The sequence below is a fragment of the Spermophilus citellus genome (genome assembly GCF_964194105.1).
Source record: "Spermophilus citellus genome assembly, chromosome: 7".
Lineage (NCBI taxonomy): Eukaryota > Metazoa > Chordata > Mammalia > Rodentia > Sciuridae > Spermophilus > Spermophilus citellus.
Genome location: NC_138188.1, coordinates 163,533,438 through 163,544,351, shown reverse-complemented (window position 1 = coordinate 163,544,351; position 10,914 = coordinate 163,533,438). Strand labels below are relative to the sequence as shown.

General features: G+C 54.3%; 1 pseudogene across 1 annotated transcript; it reads right to left on the bottom strand.

The window, feature by feature from the left end:
• Positions 1 to 6,793: 6,793 nt before the first annotated feature.
• On the bottom strand, positions 6,794 to 8,292 carry LOC308653975 (heterogeneous nuclear ribonucleoprotein A3-like; annotated as a pseudogene). Its single transcript has one exon. The product of its transcript is annotated as a heterogeneous nuclear ribonucleoprotein A3-like (transcript).
• Positions 8,293 to 10,914: the final 2,622 nt, after the last annotated feature.

Below are 10,914 nucleotides of genomic sequence, written 5' to 3'. Positions count from 1 at the left end.
AGCCCAGCTCCTCCAGAGCAGCCCTTGGCAGCCTGTCCAACCCAGGGAACAACAGGCAGCCCCAGTGAGTGTCCCCCCTCCCTCCCACTCCAGATACCAGCATCCCTTCTACCCCCCACCCACATGCGTGTGCTGGAGTCTGCTGCCTCCTGCAGCCTTTTACCCCAGTGCACTCTCAGGGCCCCTCCCCTGCCCCACCTCCCTGTGCTTTTGGACCTCTCCCTCCTTGGGTGTTCTGAATCCTGTGCCCAGCCCTGTGTGAAAGGCCACCTAAAGCTCATCAGTGTGAGTCTTTCTCTTGATCACACTTGATTCTAGTGAGGCAGTTCTCGGTTAATGTGGCCACAGCAAGGGACTGCCACTGTGGGGCTGGTTAGGCTAGGCTGAGAGCTGCCGGGGGTAGGCTGGGAACTTAGCCAGAGCAGGGGCCAGGGCTGCAGGTGGATTTTCTCCTTCACAGGAAGTCCTTCCTGTATGGACAAGGCCCCCCTTACTGGAGGATGGTCTCCTTTACCCGTCCTGGTGTTAGCTGCATCCAGGTGCCTTCCTAGATGTGTGGTAACAGGCATCTATGGCCTGGACATAGGGACTTATAAATGTGGCCTCCACTGTGCCCACCCCACATCTCACCAGACCCTCACTCTTCCATGCCCGTTCTCTGCCCAGCAGCCAGCTGGATCTTTGTAAAATGTGAATCTCACCATATCACAGTTCCTTGCTTTAAATTCCTTGGCGACTTCCCATGGCACCTCCAGCCAGGGGTGCAGCACCTGCTGCTCTCATCCTGGACCACTCTCCCGGGCTCAGCCACAGCCAACACTATTCTTTCTTTCTTTCTTTTTAAATATTTTTTTTTAGTTGTGGATTGACCTTTATTTTATTTATTTATATGTGGTGCTGAGAATCAAACCCAGTGCCTCACACATGCTAGGCAAGTGTGCTACCACTGAGCCCCAGCCCCAGCCCTACCATTCTTGCTCACTGCTGTCCCAGCACCTAGCATGGTTCCTGGCACAGATTGATGGACACAATGAGTGGCATGCTTGTGGGTGGGCAGAACTCACATAAGCAAATAGATCTCATGTTAGTGATAGGTCCTGGGTGGGGCAGTCACTCAGTTGTGGGCTCCTGCCTGTTATCCCTCTAGCTCACCCAGCTGGGCCTAGTTTGGGGCTGTAGTGGAGACAGGCCTGTGTTGCTGACAGGTACCAGTCACTGAACCAGACTCTGTTGCTGTTGGGGACCTCACCTGGACCCCTCACATTTTCTGCTTTGCATTTTGCACCCACCCTCTGCACCTTCAAGAAAAGAGCATCCCCTGAGGATAGCCCCATGGTGGACCTCCACTTTCCCTGCCCTCCCCACGGAGTGCTGAAGGATTTTTGCTGATGTGGCATTAAGGTGTTGACTGATTCTGTAGCTCAGTTGGCTCCAGGGCCAGAGGAGCCTAGAAGACCTGTGTCTCTCAGTTTCACAGCAGGTGCTTGCTGTGTTTCGCCCAGTGTACCCCAGGCATCTCTGTCCACCTGGCTGTCCCAGCCTGGCCTGTCCCAGCCAACTCCTCCTTCCTGTGGCGCATCACTTGGAAGTCACTGATCAGGTGGGAAGATGTGCTGCAGAGGAGGATGTCCCCCAGGCTGCTGTATGGGCAGCAGCGGGCACTGTAACAGCCTGTGGAAGAACAAGGCAGGCGGCTTGCTCTCATGCCCAGGGGACAGTCAGGGCTGGAAAGGAACATCGTGAAGTAGAGCTGCTGGCCTAAGACTCACTGGGTAGAGGAACCTCATCCTGTCTTACCGTATTCTTGGAGATTTCTCACTGTTCTAGGGTTCCTAGCACAGTCCTCTAATGGTGACCATTGGTCCTGGTTGGTCTCCTGGAGCCACGGAGCCTCCCACTCACCCTCGACAGGTCTCCCATTGTTTGAAGAAGCTGCTGTCTGTCTCTCACCTCCGACCACCAACAAGAGTGCTTCTCAGGGCTGGGGATGTGGCTCAAGCGGTGGCGCGCTCGCCTGGCATGCGTGTGGCCCGGGTTCGATCCTCAGCACCACATACCAACAAGGATGTTGTGTCCACCGAGAACTAAAAATAAATATTAAAAATTCTCTCTCTCTCTCTCTCTGAAAAAAAAAAAAAAAAAAAAAAAAAGAGTGCTTCTCAGAGAAACCAAGGCGAAGGCTTGGAAGTGACTCTCTAGAAGTCATCGCTCCCGGTGGCACGTGGTCCCTGAGCCCCAGGGCTGCGGCTTTGATGCAGGAGGACCTGGTCAATAGAGATGAAGCGTCTGTGGGCCCTGGCTGTGGCCCTGGCCCATGAGCCCTGTCCTCCCAGGCCAGCACCTTTTCAGGACAGCCACGTTGAACCATGTGGGGGATCATGGCGGAGGGGCTTGACAAGGGAGGGTATTCTTGCCATGGGTGTAACATGTATACCTTCCAGGAGGGACAAAGGGCCTCCATCTCCTCCCTTGAAATCTCCTGGAACACACCTGTGGTGGCAGTTTTTTGGGTGGCTAGGGGGTCCCTTCTCTCTAGGAAATGAAATGGAACTCTACGCATATAGGTCAGTGGTGAAGCAGCATGGTGAACATGGCACTGTTGGTCACCAGGGCCCACTGGGCACCCCAGCTCATAGGGACTTGGCCTGGGAGATCAAGAGCCTTGTGCATCTAGTTGTGCTTCTGGTGGAAGGGCTAGAGGGAGGGCTCTCCCCAGGCATTGCTCACTCAAGTGGGAAGGGACTGGAAGGGGCTGTGAAGAGGCCTCTCGAGTTCCCACCGACTACCCACGCTGCGCCATGGCCATCTTCCCTGAAGATGGGAAAGCTGATTTGAACATTTCAAGTGCCTCAGCCCTGCAGAGTGGGCCAGAGCATTCATCACTGAGCCGTCACCCTCTGCAAGGCTGGGGAGGAGGAAGTGAGTCAGTGAGCACTGTCGCCACAGCAGTAACTCAGCACAGGATCCAAAAGAAACCCTTCTGCTTCCTGCATCTCTGCTGGCGTCAGCTCCCCAACTGGCAGCAGGGGAGGAAACACTTGGCACAGATTCCAAGTGTTGGTCAGGAACAGGAGGCTGTGTTCTGAAGGTTCCTCTGGCTCTCATCTGCAGTGGTGTGAGGCAGAATGGGGGCCTCATATTGTTCTAGGTGTCCGATGCCATTTTCTGTGGACTGCTGCCCCCCACCAGAGGTACTGGAAGATTTTGGTGTCCTGGGCACTCTGGCCCATTCAGCAGTGAAAGGGTCTCTTCTGCTCTTCGTTGAAGGTTCCCACACTGACCCAGAGCCTGGAGAGCTGGGATGCCTCGTGGTGAACAAGGAGCCAGCTCAGTGCCTGTCCTGTGGGTCGGCCCAGGGGAGGGTGTGAACGACACAGAGCAGGTGCCACGTCACTAGTAAGAATGCCAGGCCATGTCTGCAGTACTGGCCTGTGGTTGCCAGATGCTCTTTCCCTGTCTGTGGGGTCCTCAGCTGGTGCAGAGGGTTCTTGGCCACCTTCCAAGGAAACACTCTTCTTCCCTTTAACAACTTGAGCTTGTGGGTTTGGGGCCTGCTCTTGCCTGGGAAGGGTCATGTGGACCTTGGTGAGAGCAGCAGAGCCCCTCCCCACAGCTCCAACAGGGCAAGGCCACCTCCCAGCCTGTGAACAGTCTTCCCTAGTCAGTGTCACTTGGATTCCATATTACGGCTTTGAACACATCTTGTGACCCTGTGTACTAGCATGAATGTGTGTGCACATGTGAGTTTGTGTTGAGCTCCACCTGTGGGATGCCACAGACCTGCCCAGGATGTGGTCACATGTGCCTTCCTTCAAGAGCCAGGGGACCTTGTAGGCTTTGGAGAGCAGTAATCTGGCTCCCTCTTGGTCGCCATGCCCACCCCTTGCCTCCCTCGAGAACCCACTACAGCTTTCCTCATCCTCGGGGGTGCCTCCCTCTGACCGCACTCCAGGGCTTCTAAGAAGATGAAGAAGCCTGAGGACGTCTCTGGTGGGTTGCTCAGCCATGTAAACGTCCACACGTATCCATTGTCATCCCGTGAATGCCCGTTTGGAAAAGGAAGCAACCCACTTCACTTGCCTTCCTTGTCCCTAGGGCTGCTGAGGGGTTAAGGACCTTCGAGCAGGGCCAGTTGACCCAGCCCCCACTCCATTTAGGAGCCACCATCTTTTTATCACCCCATGAGGGTGGAGACCTCATGAGCTAATTTTTTCCCACAGGTTTTATTTCTTAGACACTGTCACTTTGAGGGGTAGGTTTCAACATATTAGGAATTTGGAAGAATGTCTTCCAGGCATGAGTCCTGCCTGCCCCATGCCAGCTGTGGAGGGGAGGCCACTGGGAACTAAAGGGCAATTGGGGTGTGGGGGGAGTAGGGGTGGGGAAGCTTGTCACTGGCTTGTAACATATTAGCAGAGTCATAGAGGGGCCTGTAGGCAAGGTGCTGTGACCTGGTTGGGAGTGAGGTGGAGGATGACCAGGAGACTCCAAGGACTACTGTCACCAGAGAGTGTCCAGAGCCTCCGAGGACGGTCCTACCCCTACAGTAATGGGCCCAAGGCACCAGCGAGCAGGGAAAGCTTGCCTGGCTCAGTACACAGAGCCCCTTGTGGGGAGGTGCCCACAGCCACAGGCCCTGTTGCAGGGTGTGCCTGTGAGCACCTCGTCCTGGCCGTCTGCAGGGCCCTGGAGGAGGTGGAGGGTCCACTGTAACCTGGGTGAGTGTCCTGGGGCTGCTGTCATGAGATGCGCAGCCTGGGCTTAGATATAGCAGTTGCCTGTCATCTTGCATCATGGAGACTGGAGTTCTAGGTCGAGATGTCTTGGGGCCGGTCCCTCCTGAGCCCTGTCCTTGGCCCACTGCGTTGTTGTGTGTGTGTGTCCTGATATGCTTCTCTTATAAGGACATGGTCATGTTGGATCAGGACCGCTCCATGACCTCACTGTACCGTACTCGCCTCTGGAAATACAGACTTTATCTCTAAATACTGTCGCGTTCTCAGGAGCAGGGGGCTAGACTTCAACATAGGAGTGGTCCACAACGTTGCCCTCTGCTGTGGGTTTTATTTGTCTGTCTTATGGCCCTGGGAGGTGCTGTTACCAGCCACCTAGGCTCATAGGGGGAAACTGAGGCTGTGATGTGAAGAAGTGTGTCCAGAAAGTATGTACCATCCCTAGAGGGCAGTGTGGACACAAATCACAGTGCCACACAAGTACTCCAAGTGCCCTGGGTACTTGGCCACGTGTGCAGTGAGGGGTGCCTTGTGCTCCTAGAGGGGCTGATGCCCCACCCTGGCCACACAAGCACGTGCTCACTGACCCTCCCAGACGTGTGCTGCGTACCAGCGGGACCGTGCCCTTCACCTGTCACAGAGAGTAACAGTCCTGGTGGGGCGTGGCCGTCATCTCCCAGGTTGCAGGGAAGCAGAGCTCTGTGCGGCGCGGTGACTCTGGTCGGCTGTGACTGAGCTCTGGCCACCCTGCTGGGCAGGAAGGAGCTAGGGGAGGCAGCGGCAGCTGCTCTGTCACATGGGCTACACCCTGGGTGACACCCTCGGGCCTCCATGGAGGTTCACTCTGTGTCTCATTTGCTTCCCCACCTGTGTTCCTGCTGGCCACATGCCTGAGGACAGCTGACTTTCCTACCTCCGGCTCTGACCTTTGAGGGTCAGCCCAGGGCTACTGTCCTCATAGCCACATGTGTGTCTTGCTCACTTTCCAGTCTGGCTTTGTAGTCACCATCACCTGGCCAGCTCTTCCCTGCCTCTGGTACACACTGGCCTCCCGAGTCCCAGGTACTTTTGTCCATTTGAGTCCAGGTCACATTTGTTGCTCTGTCCTGGGAGTCCCTTGAGGCCTTGCCTCTCTTTTGAGGTCAGTGTCCTCTTGGGGTCTCGTGAGGAGAAGGGGTCCCTCAGAGCTTGTGGTCTGCCCTGAAGTCATTAGTGGGAGTCAGGGACACTCTCCAAGTGACACTCTTTGAAATGGTGTCATTCTTTGAAAGAAGAATCTGTCTGCAGAGGGCTGGCTGGATAGAGGGGTGGGGCAGCCTACCCACAGCCACGATGACCAGAGAATACCCAGTGACTCTCAGGACCTGGAGCAGAAGGCTCTCAACATGATCCGAGAGCTCTGGCCACAGAGGAAAGGACAGGAAAAATCCAAAAGGTACCAAAGAATACGGGTTTATCAGAACCACCTGAAAGAAGTGTGAAAGGCAAAGCTGCAAACTGGAGCGGGATACCTGTGACTCTCAAAACTGACAGGATAGTTAAAGAAGAGAGGGAGTTCCCACAAACAGCAGAAAGAGCACCAGCCCACTGGAGAGGGGGCCCAGATCACCAGCAGGCACCAGGGGCTTGACCACCTAGCATGGGAAAGATGGCCAGTTTCACTCATGTTTGGGGACACAGAAACTCAGGCCTAATGGGAGACCGTCACATCTGCTAATTGGCGGGAGCTGAGTGCATTGTCCTGGCAGGGTGGGTGCCGTGGCCCATCCCATGCTGCTGGAGAGCCGTGGATCAATCACTGGGAAACCTCCTGGCACTTTTCCTGGAGTCATCGTTCGTATACTCTCTCTGTAGCAGGGGTCTTCCTAGGAGCCCCAGGAGAAGCGAGAGCGTATGCTCAGGCGCCCCACTAGCTCTCTTAGGAATGGCCCAAACCAGACGAGCCTGTGCCCGGCACCAAAGGAAAGAGGGAGTTGAGGTACTCTTGCACACTCAAGTCCACTTGCGGTGACTGTAGCCACACGTCAGCGCTGATGCCATTTGTTTTTTTTTTTTTTTTGAAAAGTTAAAAATTCCTTAATTTTTTATTCCTGGTACCACTACCACAATTTACAGGGCAGTATACCTGATGTAATGAAAAGAAAAAGAAAAAGACAAAGCTACAACAGATAAAAGACCTCAGGAATGTACATCTAATTGACACTACATTGCATTAATCAATAGCTGCACTTTTTGCAAACTGTGGCTATGACAGTCCTGAACAAGAAGGGTTTCCTGATTAAGCTGCAGTAACTTTTCTGACTATGGATCATCGTTCCTTCTGTGGCAGATTTTTACAGTTCCTCTAATGCATTTTACAGTTCCTCTAATGAGACGACTGTCTCAAAGTAACCTGCAGCTTTCCTGACAACTCCTCGCTCTCTCTCCTGCTAAGAACTGTAGCCCTTTTCTGCTGTTTTTAAAACCTTCTGCTACCATATCCACCACTTCCACCACCAGATCCATAACCACCACCATAGGGACTGCCAGAGCTTCTTCCACCAAAACTGCCCCCCTTCATGGGTCCATAATTTGATTGCTGTTGTCCACTGTAATTTCCAAAGTCATTATAGTTCCCACCACCACCATAGTTACCACCACCAAAATTTCCTCCTTCATTGTAACCATCATATCCTCCTCCACCACCATATCCACCACCTTGGTTTCCATATCCTGGTCCACCACCACCATAACCTCCTCTACTACTATAACCAGGACCACCACCATAGTTGCCACCATCACCTCCAGATCCATTATATCCACCATCACCTCCTCCGTAACTACCTCTGCTGCCACCACCTCCACCACCTCCAAAGTTTCCTCCACGACCCATAGAGTTGCCAGATCCACCTCCACGACCTCTTTGTGATCCAGCAGACTGCATCTCTTGTTTAGAAAGGGCCTTTTTCACTTCACACTTATGCCCATTAATAGTGTGGTATTTCTGAACAACAATTTTGTCAACTGTATCATGATCATCAAAAGTTACAAAAGCAAATCCTCTCTTTTTTCCACTCTGCCTGTCTTCCATAACTTCTATGGTTTCAATCTTGCCATACTTTTCAAAGTAATCTATCAAATTATATTCTTCTGTATCTTCTTTAATACCACCAACAAAAATTTTCTTCACTGTTAGATGGGCACCAGGCTTTACAGAATCCTCTCTAGAAACAGCTCTCTTTGGTTCCACTACTCGCCCATCAACCTTGTGTGGCCGAGCACACATTGCTGCATCCACCTCTTCAACACAAGAGTAAGTCACAAAACCAAAGCCCCTGGAACGTTTTGTTTGGGGGTCTCTCATTACCACACAATCTGGAGTGTGCCCCATTTCTCAAAATGTTCTCTTAAACTATCATCTGTAGTTTCAAAGCTCAGACCACCAATAAACAGCTTCCTCAATTGCTCTGGTTCCTTTGGATCGTGGCCCCCCCCCCCCCCCCCCCCCCCCCCGGCGGTGGCGGTGGCGACGACGGCCGGAGTTGGGCTGGGGGCGACGGGGCAGCGGTTTTACCTCCATTTTGAGACCGGACTCGCCTCTTCCAACTCGAGTTCAATATGGGACTGAGAGGAAGAGGCCTGCTGATGCCATTTGTAATGTAAGATCAAGTGGTGGGACCAGTCCCCAGAGACCTGCGGTGTGGACCTGTCCCCTGCAGCTCAGAAACGGGCAACGCCAGCCACATGGATGTGTGATAAAACCATTAAGAAAAAAGAATATAATGCTCAGGACAGAGGCTGTGGGACAGTGGGACTGGGAGGGAAGGAGTTCCCTGCCACGTCATGTCACTGCTTTGGTCCTTGGACAGGCTTTCAGGCCATCATCACATTATGAAAGAGAGTGGTGTAAAATACAAGAGTCCTATAAGGATTACCGAGGACCTAGGCTTGTGCAGTCACTCCAGAGCCCCTGGATCCTCCCAGGAGGGGAAAGGAGAGAGAGGCAGGAGCAGGGAGAAGCCCTGAGGAGATAGCAGCTCCTGCAGCTTCCTGTTTCTCTTCCAGCCCAGTTGCAGGGCAAGAAGTGAGCAGCCTGCTGAACACCGGGCCTTGGCCCCTAGGTCCCCTGCTTGCCACACCTGTGAGGGAACGTGGGGCATTGGGGAGTCTGGGGTCAGACCTCTGCTCCCCATGGGCACTGAGCTCTGTCAGGCCTGAGACTTCAACACTGTGGCTACTCTGTGGCCCAGCAACTGCTGCATGGTGCCTGGGAGGCTTCAGCTGATGGCCCTCTCCTCAGAGCCCTTGGCGAGGACGCTGACCCATGAGCAACTTAGTGAGACCTTGTGTCAAAAAATAAAGCCCTGCAAACTTGGACGAGGAGCAAACTTCTGTACCCACAGCCTCACAGGGGTACAGAGGGGGCTGGGGTATCAATGATGGAGACCTGGTGGATGTGGTGTACTGGTTGCCACACGCAGCCAGGCTCACAGCCCGTGGTCTGTATCCACCCAGATGAGGGACCTGCATCAAGGGTGGTCCTCAGTGCCTTTGACCTGGCTGTACCTACACAGGTGTGATCTGGGACCTTAAGGGATGATGGGTGGGTCCAGTGCCCTCTTACCTTTAGAACATGCAGGAAACTTCTGAAAAGTCTTACCATGCTTTTGCCAGGCCCACCCTCGAGGCCTAAAATCAGTCCCTTCCAAAGCTCACATGAGGCTCTTGAATGGCCCGTGAGGAATTGGGACTGACAGGTTCTGCAAGCTCTTAGCCTTTTCTCTCTGGAAGGTTCTGGATCTAAGGATGGACATGGGGGAAGCTGGTTCTCTGGGGCTTGGCTAGTGGGGCTTGCTCTAGTCTGTAATTGTGGGAACTAAGGTGTGGGGTGTTGGTGGCCCAGGCTGCGTGGCAGGGCCTGCTACTCAGATCTGAGTTCCTGTGGTTCTGGGGACATAGGAGAGGAGGAGCTCCCTCGGGAGGTGTCTCAGAGAACTGTGCTGGCCTGGCAAACCCAGACCCCATGTTAAAAGCAAACCTGGGGCAGCCTGACCTCGTCTCCTGGGTTGTGACCTTGAGGAGTAGAGAGAGGTGGCCCAAAGATGAAAGTGGCCAGTGAAATACTGCACCTCCCTGTCTCCAGGGAGCTGCTGCCTGGTAGCAGCTTCCGTCAACACTTAGGCCAGTGACCAGGCTTCCTGAAACTGACCCAGGGAGGGGGCTGCAGCCAGGCCTTGGGGCCAGGCCAAGGCTGTGGGCGACTGGCCTTGTCCATTCCCCAGGAGAGATGCTTGCCTTCCAGAACTACGCCCAGCCACTATTGTTGAGATCCACTGATTTCAAAAGGAAGGATCGAATTTAGGCTCCAACTGACTGGAGAAAGAGCTGGCTTCTGCTTGGGCTTGCTGGGCAGCCTCAGGTCAATTGATCAGTCACCTATCAGGAAGGGCTAGTGTGGAGAGGGGGCTTCAGACATAGGACTCCCAACCCACCCCTGCCTGGGTGGGCCTTCCAGGCCTTAGTCTCACTCTGAGATGAGGCAGTCTGTGGTCTCTTCACAAGGGGGCCACAGTGCAGAGGGACCATGAGGGTGGGGGTGGGTCCCACTGGGTCCCACACCTCATGACCACCTATCCAGGAGGGTGCGCTGTCTGGGTCCTGGCGGCCACTTGGGCTTTGCCTAGTAGAGGCAGCTTCTAGGTGACCCTAGAGCTTGGCCCTCCAGGTGCTGCTGGGCACTGTTGCCCCCCAGTGGGCATTGTTCTGTGGTCACTGTCAGGGCAGTGTGGGGCAGGGTGAGGACTGACCATAGGCCTCCAGTAGTTGCAGGTTTCCATGAGCCTAAGGGTGAGAGAAAAAAGAACCTACGAGAAGGAAGGTTTGGGAGGAAAACCTTGGGGCACAGCCTAGGTGAGCCAGGAAGGAGAGGCTGTCTGCAGGGCTGGAGTCAGGCAGGGGGAGCTCCAAAAACACAGGGCCTGCCCCTCCTGGGCCTGTGGACACCAGGGCAGCAGTGGTGGCATCTCTGCAAGGACAGCCTTGTGAATTAACCAGGATCCTCTGTCCTTCAGTGCAGCCTCCCCTCTTGTCCTCTCAGTGTGCCAGGCCTGGTGTGGGGGTGGGGGAGGAGTGGACAGGAATGGGATCTGGGGTGGAATTGGCAGAATCCAGATGGGGCAGAGATAAGAAGTCACTCAGCAAT